The sequence below is a fragment of the Papaver somniferum genome, chromosome 10 (assembly GCF_003573695.1).
Source record: "Papaver somniferum cultivar HN1 chromosome 10, ASM357369v1, whole genome shotgun sequence".
Classification (NCBI taxonomy): Eukaryota; Viridiplantae; Streptophyta; class Magnoliopsida; order Ranunculales; family Papaveraceae; genus Papaver; species Papaver somniferum.
The window spans coordinates 95982195-96006919 of record NC_039367.1 but is presented as its reverse complement, the minus strand read 5'-3'; positions in this window follow the sequence as shown (position 1 = coordinate 96006919).

Below are 24725 nucleotides of genomic sequence, written 5' to 3'. Positions count from 1 at the left end.
TAAGAAAATGGAAATAGAAAAGTGAAGTGTGCAAATGTTGATTAAAGTGAAAGATGTTACCCACAATACTTGTATGAATGTCGTCAAAGGATATATACTTATAGCGCAATAGTTGATAGAAGCACCAATTTAACTTGACTACATGATTATATACTCTAAGCGCATGTTCCTTTCAACAAGTATGTGATAGTTGCCTTGGATCCTGCGTTCCACGCTTGTTTAGGCGACAGAGACAGGGACAACATTTCACACATACTGCTATCCAAGTGTAAAGAACCTCATCAATAGTCTTTTGACTTGCTATATAATGATGATAGGTTTTTGTCTCATCGACTACATGATTAGTCCGAATTCCGGGCCTATCACTTATTAGTGTCGATAAATGAAGAGGAGCCTTATATAAATATTTTTTTTTCTTTTTTCTTTTTTTTTTCACTTTTTTTTCCTTTTTCGGCTCACTCTTTATGAGTGTAAGACAATTGTCTATGGGGCATCTATATACTCAACCAATGATTACATTGCTACAACATCCACGGAAGTATCAGGATTCCACCAAATCACTTTAGAGAACATATAACTGCAAAAATAAAAAGAAAGTGATTCAGTAATGATTAATTGCGAGGATGAATCTTTCAAATGACTACCATAGCTTAGTTTCGCATTCAATTATGAACGTATATAATTAAGGATTGTAGAATGACAAAGTGGAACTCAATCTATAACTGTAAAAACTGTTTCAACCTAAAAAGTTTTAGAGTGTCATCCTAAATAGCTCATAATTAACTCCAAAATATGAAGTCTCAAGAATGCAAGAAATCAAATAGTATTATTTTTATTTATTTTAGTCAAACCAAACATGCTTAACTACTCCCCACACTTAAACTCAACATTGTCCTCAATATTCAAAACCGAAAATTCTGATTTCTGACATAACAGCCCTGAAAAACTCAAAATCTGTACCAATGGGTAAGAAACTAGGAAAAACATCCTAAACTAAAGTTGTTCTCCTACATCCTTTTTATGTTGTTTCAAAAGGGCACAATGTTCTGATAAACGGTCTGACTTTTATGGCCTTCGGACTGACTGACATGCAATCTGAAAAAGTTCTGTAAAAATACCGAAACTCAAATGTCCAGGCCAATAAGTACAACTTAACAGACTCCAAATGCAAATTTTATTTTTGTAAAAGAAAGGTGAGTCTGTACTCTTTAAAATTTGGGGTCAACCACTCAAGTCGGACTCCGCATGAAATCTCGAGAGCTGTTTTCGTAACAAGTATGCAGTCAGAGTTTTCTGACGAGAATTCGTCAAAACTTTCATTATAGATATAGGAATTTGTAAAATCTAAAATGGAAATTCAAGATATGATATGCAAAACTGAGAAAAACTAAAAATAAAAGGGATAGAGATACAAAACCGATGGGTTGCCTCCTTCACAGCGCTTGGTTTAACGTCGTCAGCCCGACGTTATTGTTATCGTTCGTACACCAACAATCTGAAAATTTGGTAATCCTTCCAAATAACAATCTGCAGTTCAAATAACAGCTTCAAAAAAACATTAGCACAAAATATAAATATTGAAACTATTTTTTTATTGAAGTTTCCCCCACACTTAGTCTTTTCTACACTCGGAAGTGGATAGAGAACATAGAATTCGGGAACTTCAAAAGGTTCCTCAGCTTGGTGAACCTGCACAATACTCGAATCAAACACATCAAGTGGTGAATACTTAGAAGAAAAATTATCCGTTAAAACTTTGAAGCACACAACTAAAATCCTAAGTGAGGTATTTTCTTAAAAGTTGGGTTAACAACTCTTTGAGAAACTGCTTCAATTGGATGGAAATGATCAATAGATATAGAATTATGCAAATGATTAGACAAACGTTGTTTCAGATCCTCATCTTTCTTAATTAACAATGAATTATTTTCCTCAAGTATATCGTGGTCCTCTATCAAACTATTATCTATCTCAATTGGGTCCTCAACGAAATCGATCAATTTGGTTCCGTTCTCAACCTCAATCTCTTCAACAACCTTGTCATCGGAATCGGAATCCTCCCAAAAAATTCTAGTTCATTGGTGCAAATCCTAAGGTATTCCTTATGAGTCTCCGACAAAGAGAAAATCGGGTCTACTTCTTGCAAATCAACCGGCCTAAAAACATTGTAATCCGGATGTTCATTGTAACATTGATATGCATGAGAGTATGTTACACCATTCATAACGATGGTTCGGTCATACTAAGGCTCCTCCTTTTGAATAGGCGAATGATCTTTATTACGATCCGGAGCTGGAATAACTTTACCATTACTGCGAGGACTAAATTCCAAATGTTGCTCATCTTCAAAACATTATTTTTCGTCCATAGGAATTCCGGAATCGTCTTGGTTTTGAGGCCACACTTCTTCTTCATTCCTTGTCTCCTTGAGTTGAGCAATTTGTATCTTTAAGCTGTCCACATTTCTTTGATAATTATTTTCTACAACGAAGAGATTTTCTACAGGCCTGTTATTCGGGCGCAAATTTTTGCCTGAAATTTACACCCGAGATAATTATTTTCTACAGCGAAGAGATGCTTGTAAAATCCCGGGTCACTCCCTCATATGAAAATGCTCGCCGTCATGAAACACCTAGCGAAGGGGGTAGCTGCAGATAGCCTTGACGATTACACGGGTATGGTTGCGTCTACAATATATATGTATGTTAAAAAGTTTATGGATGCATTACTTTGGGTTTTTAACGACCGTTACATGAGGCTCCCAATAACCGAAGATACTATGAGGCTATTAGATTAGAACGAAGCTCGTGGATTTCCTGGAATGCTTGAAAGCCTCGATTGTACCCATTGGGAGTGGAGGTGTTGTCCTACTGATGAAGCAGACCGACATGTCGGACATCATAAGATACCAAGTCTTTTTTACTTTGGTGAGGCCGGGTCTAACAACGACTTGAACGTTTTGGCGTAGTCGGGTTTGTTTGATAGAGAGATGAGAGCGGTGGCCCCTCCTTGTAATTTTAGCATCAACGGTCACGAGTACAAACATGGATACTATTTGGTTGACGGGATCTATAATGAAATGTCGGGGGTGGTTCATGGTTATAAGAGACGCCAGACAATGTCGGTGATCCATAAGAAATTTAATGAATACCACTCTGCGAAGAGGAAGGACGTGGAGCGTGCTTTTGGTGGTCTAAAGTCTAAATGAGGTATAATTAGGAATCCTTGTCGTTACTGATTTCCTCGTGACTTAAACACAATTATGAAAGCTTGTTTAATAATGCATAACATGTGTGTGGAGTATGAATATCGTGGTACAGTATGGACGAGCTATGATGGACGAGAAGAAACACCTCCAGTACAAGGTAACATGACAGAAGTGTGTGCTTATTATAAAATCCATGCCCGGTGGAGACACTTACAAGCAGATATTACCGAGCACATTTGACAGCATCACATTCAAGGACTTCAAGACGGATATGTCGGCCCCGTGGAGGTGCAGGATGCCCTCCCCATTTCCGATGGGGGTACTACCGATGTGGATGAGGATGCAGATGTTTATCAAACTGGTGATGATAAATTTTATGAGAACGGAGAACAGAATGCACTTGTGTTTACTCTCCTAATACTCCTAATACCTTTTATGCACATTTGCTTTATTTCCTAAGATTCACTCCGTACTTATGTTTTATTTCCTAAGACTAGTTATGCATTTTAATTTTATTACTTACAACATTATAAGTTGTTAATTTAAGAATTATATTAAACTATAAAAACCAACTTCAATTCATTTTGGATTACATTAAAACAATTATGATCTTTACGAGCTCCTTAAGGACGTTATTCCGGCATACAATGTCGAATGATCAAATACTTGTAATGGAATGTTTAACTTAAAATCGTGTGTTTTAAGTGCAACTAAGTTGAAGGTGTTTTCATTAAAATTTAAATTTTAAGGAGCATCTGAGGTACAACTAATTAAAATACTGCAACATTGAAAATAAATTAAAACCGAGAAATTAACTACTTAAACTAGATCATATAAAACCAAATTACATAGTGCCACACTAATAATTAAAAAATTAAATTAATAAGAACAGATAAAGGCAACCAAATGTTCGGCATTTAGGTAAAACGGAGACTTGACCCTTGACGAACCATAATCTCATTTTTAAGTCCCACGAAATACTCCCTTTGGCTTTTGTCGGATATTTTTTCCAAATCAATATTCATTATCTTCATGTCAGTTTTGCGCTGGCTGTTCATTGCTAGCAACGCATTGCTGGCCGCTAAATTTCTAATATATGGACCACCGTCATCGGTGCGGAGAAAATTCATCCTTTCTCCAGCTTGTTGTTTCTCCCATTGCAACCTTTGTTCATCACATTGTAACCTTTGTTCATCCCTTTGTTTAAAATATTCTAAAGTCTGGCTCACTCCTTTAGTAGTCCTTCTCTCTTCTAGTCTATTTCGTTTTGCCCGTTCCCTCCCAGGACCCCGACGCTGACTCTCATTTGGATAAAATGTGTTTCTTCGAACGTAGTCTGATGAATCTCCTGGTGTATTTTGTGAATCCTGAAATGTTGAATCATCATCTTCCATCCCGCTCATAGGTTGGCTTTGTTGGGTGGCTTGGTTTGAAGTTTGAGGATCTAAAATCGGCGGATCATATTCCCTGGGAAAGTGCATCTTAAGAATTTCAAAAACCTTCTGATGTCTCCAGCGTTTTGGTTTTTCCGCATCCTCCTCGTATAACACTTCCCCATCCCGGTACTGTATTCAAATTTATAAATTGGTATTAGTGGTAAGTCGACCAAAATAATTATATATGAAATAATAAATGTTATGAAACTCACATTTGTTTCTGGGTTGCCTCCGCTTTGGGTTATCCCTGAACACACTTCTAACATGACCAACAAACCTTTTAACCTCTTTTTTCAAAGTTCCTACTCTTGTCTGGAGGGACTTGGTACTTCTATTCGAGTCGCTCTGCCATTGTGCCTTGTATTCAGCTACAATATGAGACCAGAACTCTCTTCTATCTTGATTAATACCTACAATCGGGTCACTTGTTATCGCACACCAAACACCTATTATTGCCACATGTTCAGCTCTAGTAAAATTAGCCATGTCTGATAATGGAGGAGTAGTTTTGATAATGGAGAAGGAGTTCTGTGAATGAGAGAAATGGATTCAGAAGGATAGTTGGGGTTTTCAAATGTTGCAGGTGTGTTTGGTTTGGTCGAAACCAAACTCTATTTATAGAGTGTACAAAATTAGAACGTCGGCATAAAAAAACGGTCATCTGTTATGTATCATCATATTTATAGTTCCGTTGGTGATCTAACGCTTCACAACGCATACGCTATTAGAAATTGCACCCGGTATAATAACCGTTAGATGAACAACGGGACTATCAATCCAATGGTGTGTATCATCTGCCGTTTTAAATTCCCGCATTGTGCCTTCAACGTTAAATTTGGCACAGGCAACCATTTCAAAACTCAATAAATAGAGTTTCACTCGTTCAATATACCTTCAACCACTAATTTTCTCTGAAGGCGAGTTCTTTAAAATAATTTAGTAGTCAAAGTGTGTTTGTATTAAAGGTTTATTTAAAAATTTAGTATGGAGGGCGACGATCCTTGGGGAGATTTTAACGAAGATGAGTTAACTGCGGTGTTAGATAGTTACTCCAGTGTGGACTTACAAAGTAACGTATCGTCCACTAATCACACGACCCTCGCTGACGACCACCAACACGGAAATGAGGAACGAAACAAATCAGTTATTGTCGATCTCAAACCATGTCCGATGGTCATATAATCGAAGAGTGCTATGAGTAACACCCGAGGTGCATCAAGTATCCCACGTAGAATACCAGGTCCGGCAGGAGAACTTCAGGATTTGGAAGATTATAAATGTAGGAGGATAGCCATGGGAGAGGAACTAGTATCCGCACAAGTCATCCAACAACTAGCAAGAGACGAAACAGAAGGTGTTAACGATATGCAATTCCAAACTAGACCATGGTTTTTGGTACAACAATTTTACTCTGAGGGAAGAACCGCTCTAGGATCAATAAAACCCTTAAATCAAAGAATCGCGCGTTTGGTTGTTTTGGTGGAGCATCTAAAACCATCTGGACTGGGAGACTGGTCATTGACTGTGAAGGTGATATTTTAAATTTTGTTATGTTACCCATTTAGTTAGTCAATTCAATTTGAGATTTCATATTTAAAAGCAGTGCATATTGTTTCTCTGTATTGTTTGTTACAGGATCCCACGGGAAAAATGGGTGCTAATTGTCATTCAAAATTGGCTAGTCATGAAGAGTATGAAACGCAAATCAGGGTTCGAGCAGTATTGGTACTAAAGAAAGTTGTATACTTTTCTTTCAGTAAAAAAAAGCACTTTTTCGTAAACATAACCCTAGATAACATAGAAAAGGTTTGTTTCACCTCTTCCATTCAAGTTATCTCTATACAATGGATTGTCGTACTATTATAATTGAACGTTATTTTAAAACTGATAGGTTATTCCCGCTGGTGATGGTGTTGTTGTCGGCGGCGGTAGACAACGTTAAAAAGCCGACGTAAAATCAATAAAGGTTTTGTGGGTATAACTCTTTGTAAACTCTCACGAGACTAAACTCGTCCTCTGGGGTCACCCTGGGGTTTAAAGGCTTGTTTTCACATGCTAAGTGCAGCCGTGATTCCTACGAAAGTGAGTTAGGTTTTGAATTATCAATGTACCCTTTATTTATATTGCCAACGTATTTTCAATGTACCCTAAATTATTATAATTTTTTACTTTTTTGTACTTTATTAATAGTTTTCATTTGTGGACTACCAATATTTAAAAAAAATCAAATGCTTTAGAAATCGGACATGCTTATGACATGGTTGGGACTAACATCAGACATCCCCTCAGTAACCACATTAGGAATTCCCTACGCTTATGACAAAATACTCAATAATGCCGACATGCTATGTGATCTCCCAACCGAAGAATCATTGATAAAACCATTTGTCGTTTTTTCGACGAATCTTTCCTTTACAGCTGTGAATAATACGTAATTCGCGGACCCCTTTAATTTGAAAATCTTGGTTGGGTACCGACATACTAAAAAAATACAAGTAAATGTTATATAAACCCAACCGCCTAATGCAGAGCTTGAACCCAAAATATCTTGTGGTTTCACATTTTATTCCTAATAAATTAATAACTAGCGATGCCTCGATTTTCAATGGAGGAAGATAACGTACTAGTTATGAGTTATTGTAGTGTTTTAGCTTTATATCCCATTTCAGAAAACCCAACAATTGGGAGACAGTTTTGGTGTCAAGTAATTACTGATTTTCGAACTCAAATTGGGAGTGGTATCCATGCGTATTCCCGACAACTTATCCATCGCCGCATTTGCACGCTTAAAAGGTATTGTAGTCTCTTTAGGGAGTACCTTGTTCTTGCAAACGATGATCGTGCAATAGTAATGGCGATGTATGAAGCGGAACAACCATGAGATTTTACACATTTTGTTGTCAACAGATTATTTGGTACTCACCTATAAAAACTAGTTACGTTGTTGTCTAATTTTATTAATTTTTAACTTTTTGCACTGTCTTAGTATCATCAAAGGTTTTGATGGTGTACCGGTATGAATTTCCTCACGAGACACAACTCGTCTTCTAGGGAAACCCGGGGGTTTCAAGGCTTGTTGCACATGCTAAGTGTAACCGTGATTCCTACGAATGTGAGTTAGGTTTTGATTTTTTTTTGTTATGATGTACTAAGATGTTTTTAATAAAAATCGTCATTAAAACGACTTTCCGTTACATCATACAAATTATAATTGAATACATTACATGCAAATCATTATGGTTACATCATAGAAATTATAATTCAAGACATTACATGCAAATTATAATTCAACACATTACATACTACCACACCTAACAGCAGAAACCACTCTTCTCCAGACTATAACAGACACTGAACCTTAAATCAACAAGTAACATCACCAACTTCACCTTTAACGATCCGTAGCCTAACGAGATCTATTCGGTCCATTCCACAGTCTTACATGCTGAACATTTCCAGAAATGTTTCCCAAAGGTAGTATTTTCTTTTGAGCGATGCAGTTTCATAAAAAACCTGCAGCTCGGGGTTGAACAAGAAGCTATTTTTTCGTTTTCGATTTTAATTTTTCCCTTTTTTTTCAAGTTTGTGAAAAGTTCATCGATTTTTTCATCTTCCTTGGCTTTAATTGCATCTGACAACAATTGCGGTTCTTCAAAACAATTTTCGTACATACACGTCAAATAACGTATCTTATCCCTAGGTGACTCCATTACCATCTTAATGCCAGTACAAATTTTCTGGGGACACTTTGAGTACATCCACGTGCATTGGATTAAGGTATGGTTATCATTGAAGCAGAATGGACAAATCTCTCGGGCTTCCACACATATTATTTGTTTTCCTTTGCGATTAAATCTCATTTTTGTAAAATAATTTCAACCCAATTTTTTCTTTTTTAAATATGTTTAGAAATATTTGGATATTCTTTTCTAACCTTATTGACGTATTTATACTGGGAGATAGAAACGAAAAGGACACTTATGAACATCGATGGCCTTTGGTAAAAAGTTCTGCACGTTTAGGCAGAGTAGGGGTCATTTGTAAACAGGATATTGACCCCCTAAAAAAAGTTGTGGTCATTATCTTTTACCGTTTTTGTTGATTATTAGCTGTAAATTGGGTACATCAAAAGGAGAGCTTTCTTTTTGGCTTTTGAAAACATTGAAAGGTGTTTGTACTGTTAACGGATGTGTCGAATGTAGATCTTAAAGAGCTTTCATCGTAAACATTACAAACAATATAATATAAAAGTTATATATTTTCATTGGGATATAACATTTATCCTTATGCTAAATATTTTGATCTAGTTTTACCAAATTTGTGTATACATAGAAATGGAAACCAGGTACATTTCAGAGGAAGACGAAGCTCTGACACGGGCTTACTGTAATATTTCAAATGATCCAGACGTATTAACAGATGAGAAATCTAAGGAGTTTTGGATGTCTGTTGCCCAGGAGTTTAAAGATATAATTGGCAATCACAACCTTCGCACTTGGAAATATTTACAATCACGGGTCTTCACCATAAAGAAGGAGGTGAACGTTTTGGTTGCAATCCAGATACCCATATATCGCAATGTTCCAGAAGGCTGGTCCGAACACATGATTGTGGGTGAAGCGATGTGAATGTATACGTGCATTTAAATTTTATTATTCCTATACACAGTAATCCTAATTTTTGGCTTCTTTAACCGCAGGATACACATGCGCGCCAGTTATAACTACAAAGGAAGGAAAAGATATTTATGTATCACAATTGCTACCTCAGCATGAGGCATCACTTTAATTATATGGACCCCCGATTGTTAGCCCGTCGTGCAGCCTAATGACATCTAAGAATTTGGTTTGTAGGTGAACATCTTTGTAAACCATCACGAGATAAAACTCGTCCAGTAGGGTCGCCTAGTGGTTCAAAGGCTTGTTACACGGGCTAAGTATAATCGTGGGTCAGCCGACAATGACATACTTTCGGTCAATGGATATGAGAATCCGAATAAACTTATAATTAAATTGGTGGTGTGTCCAAAGCGAGTAGTTGGTTACTTATTTGAGTGGTACATATTTATTTTTAGTTTTCCTTTATAGATGATGGGGACTTGAGATAATTATTATCTTATCTATTTTTTTTGGTACTTGTATGAAGTGCACGTCTGTGAACTAATAGGTTTTTAAATTAATTGAATATAGGCGTCCCCTACATGACCACTTAGACGTCCCCTACGTGATCCTTCTTTTCACCAAATGCCACTTAATATGAACTCTATAAAAAGGGTTTCATCCATCTAAAATAAAACGCAGCAACAAACAATTTGATTTATCTCCCGCAATAAATAAAATATTTGTTTTATCCATTTGTTTAAAGTTGAAAAATAATGGATAGATTTTCTCGCAATGAGGATGTTGCATTTATTGGTGCCTGGTGTTCTGCTAGATTAGATCCAGTAGTTGAAAACGACCAAGAAAGCTAGCCTTTTGGGACCGGGTTAGAGTATAATACACATCCCGATGGCAAGGTGAGACGGTAAGGACTAACAATTCATTGAAGGTGACGGTGAGGATGTTGGTTAGAGAAGTGGGGAGGTATGTAGGTTATGTTAGGCCTTATTTTATGAATTTGTCCAATGGATGGGACAATGAAACCGCGGTGAGTATTCATTATTATTATTTAAAATTTTAATTTCAAAACCACATATTGACGCCTTTTATTAATTAAACTACAGTACAACCATGGTAGAATCGATTATATAGATGATCCACAATATGGAAATAGATGGAGACATGATGCGGTGTTCGATGTATTGATATTACACTTTCCTATGGTGTATAATCCAGAGATATTTGAACATCCAGCTAATATTCCTTCTCCACAAAATTGAGACGACATATAAAAGCATCAGCACCTCCATCAAAGGTTTTGTGGGTAAACCTCTGTGTAAACACTCACGAGACAAAACTCGTCCAGTAGGGCCGCCTAGTGGTTGAAAGGATTGTTACACGGGCTAAGTGTAATCGTGTGTCAGTCGACAATGACGTCTATTAATAATATTATTTTATTTTATTTTTTTTTGCTTTTTATGTGATATTTTTTGGTTAAATAAATTTTGTTGTGTCTAGTAACAGTAAGCAACCTTTGAAAAACGTTTTGGGTGTTTGTGAATAGTTATTGTCTTTTGGACAAAGTAGGGGTTGCTTTCCTTTGCCACAAATTGGGGAAACAAGGATTTCCATTGAACCCGTAATTAACCATCTATAAATAGCGTGGGTTTTCAGCCTTACTCAAACACCCTAAACCAATTTTATCTCCCTATTCATTTTATCACAAAATATTTTTGCTATTAATCACCACCAAATGACTCCATTTTCAACCGCCGAGGATGTCGCTTTAATTCGTGCTTATTGTTCGGTTGCTAGTGAACCTTTAATAGGAAGGAATATGGACGCAGCGGGGTTTTGGGCTCGCATTCTAGCGAAATTTAGAGCAGCAATGAACGACGAAACTGCAAGAAGTACTAAGTCAATACAGACAAGAACCTCAAACTTGAAAAGAAGGGTAAAGAGATACGTGGGTCATGTGAGAGCTCGTTGTCGGGCAATGGGTGTTGGGGGTTATGACGTTGCAACGGTTGTAAGTTAATTAAACAATCATTATTTAAAATATGTTTGTATCGTTATCACTTAACTAACACTGAAAATTAATTTTACCCAGTACCATGAAGGACAAATTGAAAAAGCGGGTGTCTAAAAACACCATCAAATATTTCGCTTAGCAATCTGTATGGACAAACTCGAATATACTTTCAAGAGAATCAACAAGACTCAATCAACGAGTTTATATCTCTCTCTTGATTTGATTTGCTCAAGCAGATCCTGCGAGTTCTAATCAAATACAAGGAATAACTTGGACGGTACCAAAGACCAATGTCCAAGTGTCAATCAATATCAATCAACAACCGTTAGGTCGGATTCTCCAATTGATTGATCTAACGCTGATAGGTGTTTAAAAACACCTCTCTAAGTATCGATTGATTATGCTTTCTTAGCTAGTTTTCTTGTGAAATTGTATTATTATCTTTCTTTTATATTTTATGGGAATTTTGGAGCTTATTCCCGAAAAGAACAAGAAATCGTCCAATTAGCCATGAAAGAGGCAGAACTATCTTTGTATGGGAAATCATTGTGGTCAGTTGTCTGGGCGTTAAGAAGTAACCCGTTGAAATCCATTATGAATTACTGGAGGCGGTCAAGGAAGGCAGCCATTTGATTCTAAACGGTTTTTCTATAGGCACCCACTCAGTACTAAGGGCCACCTGCCTAGCCTTTATACCAGCAACAACAAATCTAGGTCGAGTCAAAATGCTTCCTGCATAATTCAGTTTTCTATACATTTGCACTGAGCCGAGGAGACGCTGTTGCCAAGCTCACTCATCCAGGTAACCATGGGTCCAAGGGTCGTGTTCGATGGATTGAGACAGGATTGGAATCTAAGAAGAATACGGACCAGGGGAGTTTTGTTCGGTTTGGTTTTGAGTTTTGGTTTTACAGGGAAGAACGTCAGTTGTTGCCGTTGATATGAGCAGTGAAAGAAGGAGTCGAGCTGTGGGCGCTGTTGATGATGAAGACTGTCGGAACTTGATTGTTGTTAATGCTTGAGAAGAAATCAGTTGAACGGTGATTGGCAGAGGTTGATGGAGTTACGGATGGAGCATGGCAGTGGAACATAATTTGCTTAGATGGTGATGATTGAGACACTTTACAATTCGTGGAAGAAATGCAGATATGGGTTGTGTATGAATGTTGGCAGGGAAGGAGATTTAGTGGTGTTAGAAATCACCAACAAGTTCATGTCTGAATCACCAGCAGAAACGCACACAATATGCTTGTAGAAATTCCTGAACGAGCAGCTCTTGACTGCAAGTTTAACCGCATGCTGCCATGATTGGTGTGGTTGTTTGTCATGGGTTCTGGGAGATTTTGGAAGTTAATAGGGACACATAACAGGTGGTACGTTTCAGTGGAGTCTTGGCTTGCTGAGAAGGATGAAGGTGGATTGAGTCTGTAATAGCTTGGCAGTAATGATGATCGATATGGAGTTTGCTGTGACATGGGATGATGATCAGTATTGTTGCTGGCATCAATGGACATGGAGCCGAGCTATGGATATGGGATTACGATGGTTGTAATGGAGAAGTGGACTGTTGGCAGTGATGAGCTTGAGTCGAGATTGGGTTTTCCTGCAATCGTTACCATTGATGGCAGTCACGAATCACGATGGTGTTGAGACTGGTGAGTGGTATCGGTAATTAATGGCACCTGATGGACCTGTACTGGTTGTGTGTTTCCTGCGACAATGGAGCTGTTGGGATGGAATGTAGTCGAGTTTGCTGCAAACGAGCAGTTATGATCGAAGAGACGAGAATGGTTTGAGTTCGAGTTAGGGCATGGAACGATGGGAAGACTTGCTGTGATGATCAATGGTGATACGATGGAAGAGACGGAGATGGTTGCTGTTGGAGATTATCGTTGCTGCTGCCGATATCGGCATTTGTGGTGGTGTTGGGTCGAGTCGAGAAGAAATAGAGGTGAGCTCAAGTTTGAGTTTTACAGGAAGCAGAAGAACAGAGAATATTTCTCGGAAGATGGAACAAATGGGCTGTCGGTTTCACTAAACTGTCAAGACAATAACGAGAAATGGGCTGGATCTAGTACGAGCCCAGTAGGCTATTCAGCCAACATATTTTACACGAACATAATTAAGGATGCGGCTATTTCAGGCTTGGCCGTGACTTTTGCAGCTTACTTTGCACGGGGTGTAATGCACGGGACACAATTCTTAAGGAGGTCCACTTTCCTATTTTTGTTAGGTTTCCTAGTTTCTTCAAGAAGAGGTTATAAAACTCTATATATAGGGAAACCTAGAGATAATTTGAGATATCTTCTTTTCACCGTTTTTCTCCCCCTTAGGGGGAAGAATTTTCTATATTCTTTTTATTGTTAAGGATGAATTCAAAGTTCTAATTGTGAAGCTCGATTATTTACAAGTTTATTTCGAGTTTTAAAGTGATTCATTGTGGATTGTTTTTACTATATCGAAGGTTTATGATTGATTGTTAGATTGGTTTGGGTGCGCAACTAGATTAGTCTATTAATCATTCTATTGTTGGTAGAGAGTTGAGTCGATCTGTAATTGTCGCTTATCTCCTACACAAGTAGAAATTGCAAGACCTTGAGGAGGGATTCTGTGGAGCAATTGCGAGTAAAGACAACACCAGTAAGTGGACCGAGCGTACCGAGTTTAACTGCTGGGATCAAACCTAAATTCATAAATCTTAATGCGTTCAGGGAATTACATCTTGTAAGCGAACCTCAAGGTGGTTCTTTTGAATAGAATCCGGTAGTCGAGCGCTTCTGTATCCGGTGATACAAGGAGTTTTGGGGATAGCTAAGCGTACCTGCTATTCTACGGTTGGTGACAATTGATTCTAATAAGAGATAAACGGGTACAATGTTGAGTTAACGGTTAGTAACGGCGAAGGATTTCTTCATTATCTTTTTCTTATTATCCTTTTTATCCTTATTTTATATTTTCGCTGATTTAGATAACATATCAATTGCATTACTCCTCGTGGGAACGATCCTTACTACCGCTTTATTACTTGTTAATTAGTGGGAAACATCTTATTATTTTGTTGAGTAAACGACGCTCATCAAACGCACAACCTGTATTATTTCAATTATAAAGATAAAACAATATAATGCGGAAATTGAAATAACACAGACACCAGAAATTTTGTTAACGAGGAAACTGCAAATGTATAAAAACCCCGGGACCTAGTCCAGATTGAATACACATTGTATTAAGCCGTTACAGACACTAGCCTACTCCAAGCTAACTTCGGACTGGACTATAGTTGAACCCCAATCAGTCTCTTACTGATCCAAGGTACAGTTGTACTCCCTGCGCCTCTGATCCCAGCAGAATACTGTGCACTTGATTCCCTTAGCTGATCTCACCCACACTAAGAGTTGTTACGACCCAAAATCGCAGGCTTTGACAATAAACAAATTTGTCTCACACAGACAAGTCTATCAAAGGATCAATCTGTCTCCCACAGAAAAACCCTAAAGTTTTTGTTCCGTCTTTTGATAATAATCAAGGCGAACAAGAACCAATATAATCCGGTGTTATATTCCCGAAGAACATCCTAGATTAATCAATCACCTCACAACAATCTTAATCGTATGGTAGCGAAACAAGATGTTGCAGAATCAGAAACAATGAGACAAAGATGTTTGTGATTACTTTTTATATCTTGCCTATCGGAGATATCAACCTCAAGCCAATCAATATGATTGTACTCGTACGATAGAAGATGCAATATCAGATCACACAACTATGATAAAAGTAGTATCGGTCTGGCTTCACAATCCCTATGAAGTCTTTAAGTCGTTTAACCTATTTTTATAAGAAGAAAACCAAAGGTTAAAGGAGAGCCGACTCTAGCATGCAAACTAGTATCACACGTAAGGTGCGGGGATTAGTTTTGCAGAGTTTCTAGATGTCCCCTTATATAGCCTTTGCAAATCAGGGTTTTGCCTTGGTAACAAAGCAATCAATATCCACCGTTAGATGAAAACCTGATTTAGATTCAAGCTAATATTTCTCAACCGTTAGATCGAAAACTTAGCTTGTTATACACAAATGAAATGCACGCTTCTAGATTTGTTAACCGTACCCAAACGTGTACATTGTTGGTTCAACAATAATCAACCAAAAGGTTAGCCATATGAGCATTTCATATCAACCATGTTCTTCTTCACCATAACTAGTTCAAATGACTCAATTGAACTAGTTAGAGATTTGTTCAATTGCAAGGAAATCTTATGTAACTACACAAGACAAATTGAAGCAATGATGATTTGATTCACTCGAATCGTTCATGAACTTTTATAGCCACGGTTTGCAAATAGCATTCCTTGGTCTTTTTAAGTTTAAGTTCATAAATTATCTTTAGATATATAACCTTCTCAAGTTCGCACACTAGGTTCGCGGACTTAAGTAACCGGGCAGAGTTTACAAACTCCAGCAGAAAATATTGGCAAAAGACCTTCCGCCGGTTCGCGAACTGGGTTCGCGGATTGGTACTCACGTAACTAGTTTGTCAACTCCAGCAGAATTTCTCGGGATGAGAAGTTCGGCAGTTCGCGGACTGCGTTTGCGGACTTGGCACTTGCCATTCTACCGGTTCTCTTGATCAACAAAGTTCGAAAACTTTGGTTCAAGGAATAGGACTTATACATAACTGTGTTTCCACAATAATGTTTATGTCCACCATTGGTTATGTAATCTAAATTCTCATTACAATCATTGAAACATTCTTAGAGGATGTTATACAGTTGTTACACCATTTCTCGTCAAAGCGATTTTCAAAGTGATTGAAACGTATCATTAATTTCTTCACTAGGTAAAGATAAACTTGGTCGAAGCGAAAAGCTTACCAACACATATTTCGAGATATAGATAGGCGAGGTATACTCGGCTCGAAATACCAAATGTGTATAATCATAGTCTATATATATAGCATACGACTTTTTGTCTCAAAGGGTAGGAGATAGAATAGATAGACTTTTGAGTGATAGATAATTTCAAGTCTCCACATACCTTTTTGTCGAGAAGTTCCACCGGTTCCTTGAGTAGATCTTCGTCTTTTATGATGAATCGCCATGGAGTCCTGAGCTCAACTACACTTACTATCCTAGTCTGATACTTATCTATAGTAGACTAGAAATCAAGAATTATAGTTTTGATCACTAACATTGACAAACATGCTTGAGATAGAAGCGCATGCGATTTCGACCGAGCAATGGTCTAACAATCTCCCCCTTTGTCAATTTTAGTGACAAAACTATCAATACATATGGAATACAAAAAGGATAATGAAACTTTAGTAGCTCCTATTCTACATGTCTAATCTTCAACATTCCTCGAAATCTTCGTCACTTCCAAGTACTCCAATGATCCTAAAGGTTGTAAGTTTAGCACCATCGTTGTTGAAGATCCGTAGCTATAACAATGAGAAAACATAATTCTCGATCATTGTTATACAGTGTCATAATATTATTATACAGTGTCAAAGTTCAATTGTATCACAACTTCAATAATAATACTATGGTGATATTGAAAAAGCGGGGGTCTAAACACCACCCAATATTTCGCTTAGCAATATGTACGGACAAACTCCAACATACTTTTTATGAGAATCAACTAGACAGTCAGACTCAATAAATAAAAAGATATATCAAAGAGTTTATAACTCAATCTCTCGATTTGATCTTTACTCAAGAAAATACAAATCTGCAAGTCTTTATCAAAGAGAGATAACTTGGACGGTACCAAAGACCAATATCCAAGGATCAATCAACTACAATAAACAACCAAAAGTTGGATTAGAGGAGTTGATGATCTTAACGCACAACCTGTATTATTTCAATTATATAAAATATAATGCGGAAAATAAATAACACATACACCAGAAGTTTTATTAACGAGGAAACCGCAAATGCAGAAAAACCCCCGGACCTAGTCCAGATTGAATACACACTGTATTAAGCCGCTACAGACACTAGCCTACTACAAGCTAACTTCGGACTGGACTATAGTTAAACCCAATCAGTCTCCCACTAATTCAAGGTACAGTTGTACTCCTACGCCTCTGACCCAGCAGGATACTACGCACTTTTTTTCCTTAGATGATCTCACCCACAACCAAGAGTTGATGCGACCCACAATCGTAGGCTTGATAATAAACAAATCTGTCTCACACAGAAAAGTCTATCAAAGGACAAATCTGTCTCCCACAGAAAAACCCTAGTTTTGTTCCGTCTTTTGATAAATCAAGGTGAACAGGAACCAATTGATAATCCGGTCTTATATTCCCGAAGAACAACCTATATTAATTAATCACCTCTCAACAATCCTTCTTGACTAAACAAGCAGTTTGTCAAGGAATCACAAACAGTGAGACGAAGATGTTTGTGACTTCTTTATCTTGCCTATCAGAGAACTCTCACGATCTCAAGCCAATTAATCGATTGTACTCGTACGATAGAAGATGAAAGATCAGATCACACATCTACGATAAAGTAATATCGGCCTGGCTTCACAATCCCAATGAAGTCTTTAAGTCGTTAACTTGTTTTAAGAGAAGAAAATCAAAGGTTAATGGAGATCGACTCTAGCGGGCGCACTAGTATCACACAGACGTGTGGGGATTAGTTTTGCACAATGCTAGATGTCTCCTTTATATAGCCTTCAAATCAGGGTTTTGCCTTAGTTACAAAGCAATCCATATTCACCGTTAGATGAAAACCTGATTTATAGTCAAGCTAATATTTCTCAACCGTTAGATCGAAAACTTAGCTTGTCACACACACTTGGGTAAACGTTTACTGGGTTCATGAAAACCATGCCCAAACGTGTATGTGTATGTTGGTTCAACATAGTAACCCAAAAGGTCAACCATATAAGCATTTCATATTAACCTTGTTCTTCTTCACCATAACTAGTTCAATTGACTCAAATGAACTAGTTAAGAGTTTTTCAATGGCTATGAGATCTTATATAACTACACAAGACACGATTGAAACAAAGATGATTCGATTCGATTGAATCGGCTCATGAACTTTATAGCCACGGTTTGCATAAAGCATTTCTTAGTAATTTAAGTTTCATGTTCAGAGCACATCTTTATATCATAACCTCTTAAGTTCACAAACAAGTTCGCGGACTTAAGTAAACCTGCGGAGTTTTCCAAAAAATTCTCGGGAAGAGAACTTCCGCCAGCTCGCGGACTGGGTTCTAGGACTAAGCACAGAAACGAGTTTTGGAAAATCCAGCAGAAATTCTCGGTCGAGAACTTCCGATAGTTCGCGGACTTGGCAAGCCAATTCCACAATCCTTCCGATTTCTCTTGATCAACAAAGTTCGAAAACTTCGGTTGAAGGAATACATGGTTATGTAATCTAAACTCTAATTCCAATTATTGCGACATTCTCAGAGGACGTTATGTAGTCGTTATTCACAGACCGATTCACGTCAGAGCAATTCCTAAAGTAATTGAAACTTTTCATGACTTTCGTTACTAGGTGAAGATAAACTTGATCAAAGCGAAACGCTTTACCAACACACGATTTCGAGAAAAGATAAGCAATGAATACTCAGCTCGAAATATCAAATGTGTATGATCCAGTCTATATAGCATACGACTTTTGTCTCATAAGAAGTAGGAGATAGAAGAGATAGAATTTTGAGTGATAGATAAGTTCAAGTCTCCACATACCTTTTTGTCGAGAAGTTCCACCGGTTCCTTGAGTAGATCTTCGTCTTGTATGATGAATCGCCATGGAGTCCTGATATCAACTACACTTACTATCCTAGTACGATACTTAGCTATAGTAGACTAGAAATCAAGAATTATAGTTTTGATCACTAATATTGACAAACATTCTTGAGATAGCAACGCATGCGAGTTTGACCGAGCAATGGTCTAACAATCTCCCCCTTTGTCAATTTTAGTGACAAAACTATTAATACATATGGAATACAAAATAGATAAACTTTAGTGGCTCCTATTCCATAGTCTAATCTTCAATGTTCCTTAAAATCTTCGTCCTTCCAAGTACTCCAATGATCCCAAAGGTTGTAAGTTTAGCACCATCGTTGTTGAAGATCCGTAGCTATAACAATAAGAGAAATCGAGATTCTCGATCATTATTATACAATGTCATAGTACTATTATGTAACATCAAAGTCAAATTGCATCACAACTTTAACAATAATACTATGGTGATATGTATCACTCCCCCTTAGTCAATACTCCATCTCGATCATGGAAACCACTCCCCCTTACACAATGATCCGAAAACCATATGTATTTGTAGTGTGAACTACAATATTTCTCCCCCTTTTTGTCAATAAAATTGGCAAAGGTACAAGAATGGGATCATAATGAAATTTCCACAAGAGACATTTCATGACCAAAAGAAAGAAAACACATCATCTTAATTTAGATGCAATCTTATAACCGAAGCTAATAGCATTCATCAAGGAGTTTTAAGATACAAGATAACCCCTGTAAAATTCCACAACCGCACACCCCGCAAGATATTACCATTAAGCACAAGTTCAAAAGAACTCTCCCCCATTTGATGTCATTCCCGAGAGAACAACAAGAGCGACCTTAATTTCGAAAGAAAAGAAGGATTTTTTATTGGACATGAAAAACCATGAGAATGATTTTTTATATCCAAACTCAACCAAATTAACCACAAGTAAACCCATGATTAGTTTAATTGGAATACGCAACTAAATCAAACCACAAAAGTGATCAATTTAATTGAAAGTGCTCAACATAAGTAAACTCACGGAGCTACGACTAAGTCAATCATACGGAGATGACTAACTTAACCGTTCAAATACTCAACACAAGGAAAACCTTATGGAATATATGACTACATTAACCAATAGAACATGATAGTGTAGCCTTTCATATACTCAACACAAGAACTTGTGTAATATATGAAAACTCAACTAGATTAATTACAAGAGAACCTATAAATAATCTAATTGTAATACAAATAACCAAACTAATCACCGAAGTAATCAATTTAATTATTTTGGACTCAACATAAGAGAACTTATGGAACCCCGACTAAGTTCATCATAGAATATGAAAACCTTAACCGTACATGTACTTAACATAAGAAAGAAAACTTATGGAGTAGAAACTAAATAACCAAACTAGTTGATTAATTTAGTTCCTAATGCTCAACATATAGCATCTTACGGAACAACCAACAAAAGCCAATAAGAATAATCGACTAGGTTGTAAGGTGCTCAACATAAGACACATAATGGAGCCTTCACGGTAAGACATAATAACATGGATCAATGAAGATCAATACCTTGGATAACATACAAGGATCTATTATATCTTCTATCGTAACGACATAATAGACTTTATCCTTGTTACACAAAAGATTTTAACCTATCTTCCATCAAATAAATGACAATATAGGCTTTAAATTTTGTAAATGTCAAAAGTCTATCCGTCCTTTCATCAATACGAATATCAATTCATGAAAGACTTTACTTTTGATAACATATGGGACCTTCAAGTTCATGGATACAAACAATACATATCCCATAAACAATTGCAATATCACAAAATCATAAAGATTAATACTGCAATAACAATCATTTCCCTTAGAAGGTAGAATCAATCTTTTTCGCACGGATTTATACCAAGAGTGGTTACCAAAAGCGTATAAAAAGATTTCCTTAACAAAGAAGAACATACAAAGTCATTGACGACTATGCACCATAGTTCACATGAGATGATTGTGAACACTCAATAATATATGGCAATGTGAACTACTACCCATTCTCGAACTTCCTTCTTTGTGATTCACCAACATCACTCTTGTAACAGCCACAAAATAGCTTAGAATAGGATTTCTCCAAGAATCCCAGTGCCCAAGTCCAAGAGAATAGAACAAGTGCAACGAAACGGGGCAAACACTAAAACACAAGAGACAAGACAAAGACCAATATTAACTCATCCAAATTCAACAATTCTCATCTCCATTTTGAAGGGAATTCAATAAGGAAGACAATTCAAAAATAATGAGGTAAATCCGAGTTCAGACGAAGAAGTTACGACCAAAACAAGTTTACCGAATATTGACGTCAAGTATGCATACGGGTTTGCGAACTTAAACCCCTGGATTTTGATTTTAAATGTTGTTATGCATACTTGGTATGTGTACCATGTAGTCCAAATATCTCGAACTATTATTTTCAAACCTAAACATTTAAGAACCTTAAACACAGATCAAGTTAGGTAGAAATGAACGATAAGCAAGATTATTATAAGTATTCTAAGCAAATAAAAGTAAAAATCTTGCTCAAGTTTATAGACATACCTTCTTAGATGAATCCAATCGAATTCTACCGCCTTACAGAACATAATCTGCGTGCCCCAATTCTTGTGCTTCCTTCACCGTATACGTAGCAGGGCATCTCTTGGTGAGTATGCACTTACAACACAATCAAGTTGTGTTGGGGTGAACAATGTATTTCTCACCACAAGTGACCTTTGGATTATCATGAAAGAGATCACTTTTAGAACCTTTCACATCCAATTCCATTTTTCCAAAAAATTGGTTAAGTTGCAACATCATGGATGTAGTTGCAGGAAATCCTACACTACACCCCTCATATGATTTCATTATTATTTAACTCATTTTTATATTTACACTCTTAATTTTATTGATCAATCTTTGAATGTTCTTACAAGAAAAGATAAAGGAATCAAGAATCACCTTTGCTTTAGACTTTCTCTCTCCTATTTACTTGTTTCTTACTCAAAAAAGATCTCTCTACTTTCTTTACAACTGAACGACTATTTATAGGGAAATACATAGTGGATGACAGCTAATCTGTCCTTTATTTTCGGAAATGACTTGCGATATTCTCGCAACCTTACAAATCTTAATCTTGCAAACTCTCTAATTTTCGCAGGACTATCATATCTTTCTCATGATTTTAGCTGACGTCGTTTATTATATCATTTCTGAAATTGTTCTGCGACGCTGTTGTGTTGTGTTGTTGATAATTTCGCTGAGACATTATCGTTGCGAAATTCTGATCCTACATCTTGCCTCTTCTCACATCTTCTCTGCAAAGTAGAGAATAATGTGAGAAATGTTGCAGATGTTCATATCTTCATATTCTGCATTTATGTAACCGCTGCTTTCCAACCGCTCACGTCTTTTCGTCTTAATGATGTTTATTTCTTCGAGTAAAAACAAAATCTACTTTATATACTCTTCTTACTCTTCTTTCCAGTTTCTTTTTACTTGCTCTTCTCTGTTTATTCTCTCATCTCTGCAACTCTGTTATTCTTCTACAAGTTCTGCTACTGTAATTTTCCCCCCTTCAATCTTCTTACTTTTTATTCATTCCCATACTCTATATTCAAATATGGATCCAGGTGGTCATAGACATGAGAAGAATTTAAAAGATGTCCAAAAAGATCTTGCTGAGAAAGGTTTCACACTCTCTACCATTCCTGGTGAAAATGCCAAGTCAATTCTTTCTGTCAAACTTTTTTCTAATCAGTTTTGTGATGATCAATCAATCATAATTTCTCTAGGTCAGATTCTCGCAGGTTTCCATATTCCTCTTTATGACCCAAATCTTCCTTTATTCTATGAAATTCTCGTTCACTCGGGATTTTCGCGAGCTATCTTCCAACTGAGTGGGGACTGCATCCGTCTGATGATAGAGTTCGCTAACTGTGGTGTTGGTAAAGGATCTCTGTACTCCAGATAACTTAGGGATCCTAAATTCGCAGACCTAGAGATAATTGCTGAGAAATATACAGTAGCGAGTTTCTTTGAGAACTATGAACTGATCTCCATGAAGAAAGAGAATATTCGCTGGGGTATTCGCTTAAAAAGGAAAGATAACATTGACGAAGCTAAAAGTCTCATGCAAGATATTGACTGACATTCTGGTAAAAACACAACTCCTCGCCAATCCAAAGATGATAAATGGTGTGTTTTTCCTTTAATGCTAAAAGGACCTTACATTGCTGGATCAAATGTTCTTTCTGCGGATCTCGCTGCTTATCAGCCTTGGGTTTTCTCTTGGCCCGAGAAGGAGAAAGAGGTATGTTTCTTCCCGTTTAGCTTACTTTATATTTCTTTGTTTGTCTTTATTATTTTGTTGGCTAACTCTTGCGACATTCTGCAAATCCAAAAACTGAAAGATAGTTATAACAGGACTGGGAAAGCTAGTACTCTGTTAGCTCTTCGCTCATACACAGATGAGGTAAGAAATATTCTCTTATGATTTTAAACAGTATATTGTTTCTTCCATTTCTTATTTCTATCTGTTTGTGAAGATTATTGGTGAAATAGAAGAGCCTGCTAATGTTGCGAAGACTGGTGATAAATGTAAAGGTGCTCTTCGCATAGGAAAATCAACTGCTCCTCCTTCAAAGAAAAGGAAAGTCCGTTCTTCTTCCCCTTCAAACATTCCTCCTCATTAAAATTCCTAAAGTGACAAGGATGACGAGGACAATGATGATCTTGCCGCAAGTGAAGACTTTCCACCTGAATCTTCTATGGCAAAGCTCTCTGGCCTCTTTTCTGATTCTATGCAAGGAATGGGAGACAACCAATTCGCTAACACCTGCAAGGCTCTCGCTACAATTTGCAATGTCCCTTTGATGGATGGTGATAGTTCTCTTCGTGAAGTTTATAGATCAGTGAATCACGACTTCTTGCATTTTCTCAATAGTCTGGTATATTATTATCCTTTTATTTCTTCATTGTCATAACTCAAAATTTCTTTCTATATTAATATTTTTTATATTTTCTCGCAGTCTGGAAAAGCTTCTTTCGCTGTTTCCTCGGATCTAGAGAGGAGACGCGAAAATCTTGAAAAAAAGAATCTTCAATTTCGCACAAAGAATGAAGAATTGGAATCTGAAGTTAAAGGTCTTCGCGAGAAAAATAGACAACTAGAAATTGATTCTTCTTCGTATAAGAACAAAATCTCTAGTCTTCAGCAAGCTAATAATCAGCTTTATGGTATGTTATTTTTCTCTTTTCCCTTCATTCATTCCTCTTGTTGTTTTATCTTATTTAAATGATCCTTTTTGCAGACATTTATTGTCTTTCTGATGAAGCTACCCTTCTTCGTTAATTTCCTAATGCCTTGGATAATGATACCCTTCTTGAGCGTCTTAATAATTCCTTAAATAGTTTCTCAAATGATAGAATTTCATCTATTTCTCAAAATGAGCTTAGATCTAAATTTCGCCTCTTAGATCTAGTTTAGGCTTAGCCAACCGATTTAAGCGTCTCTTTCTTGATTCTAAATAGAAAACAAATCAGTTAAGAAACAAAATTAGCGGTCTCATAGATGATAAGGATCGCATCTCTGATCAAGGTGCTAAGGCTTTGGCGAAATTCCAAAAGACTCTTCTTGAAGTTCAACTTGAACGAGATGAA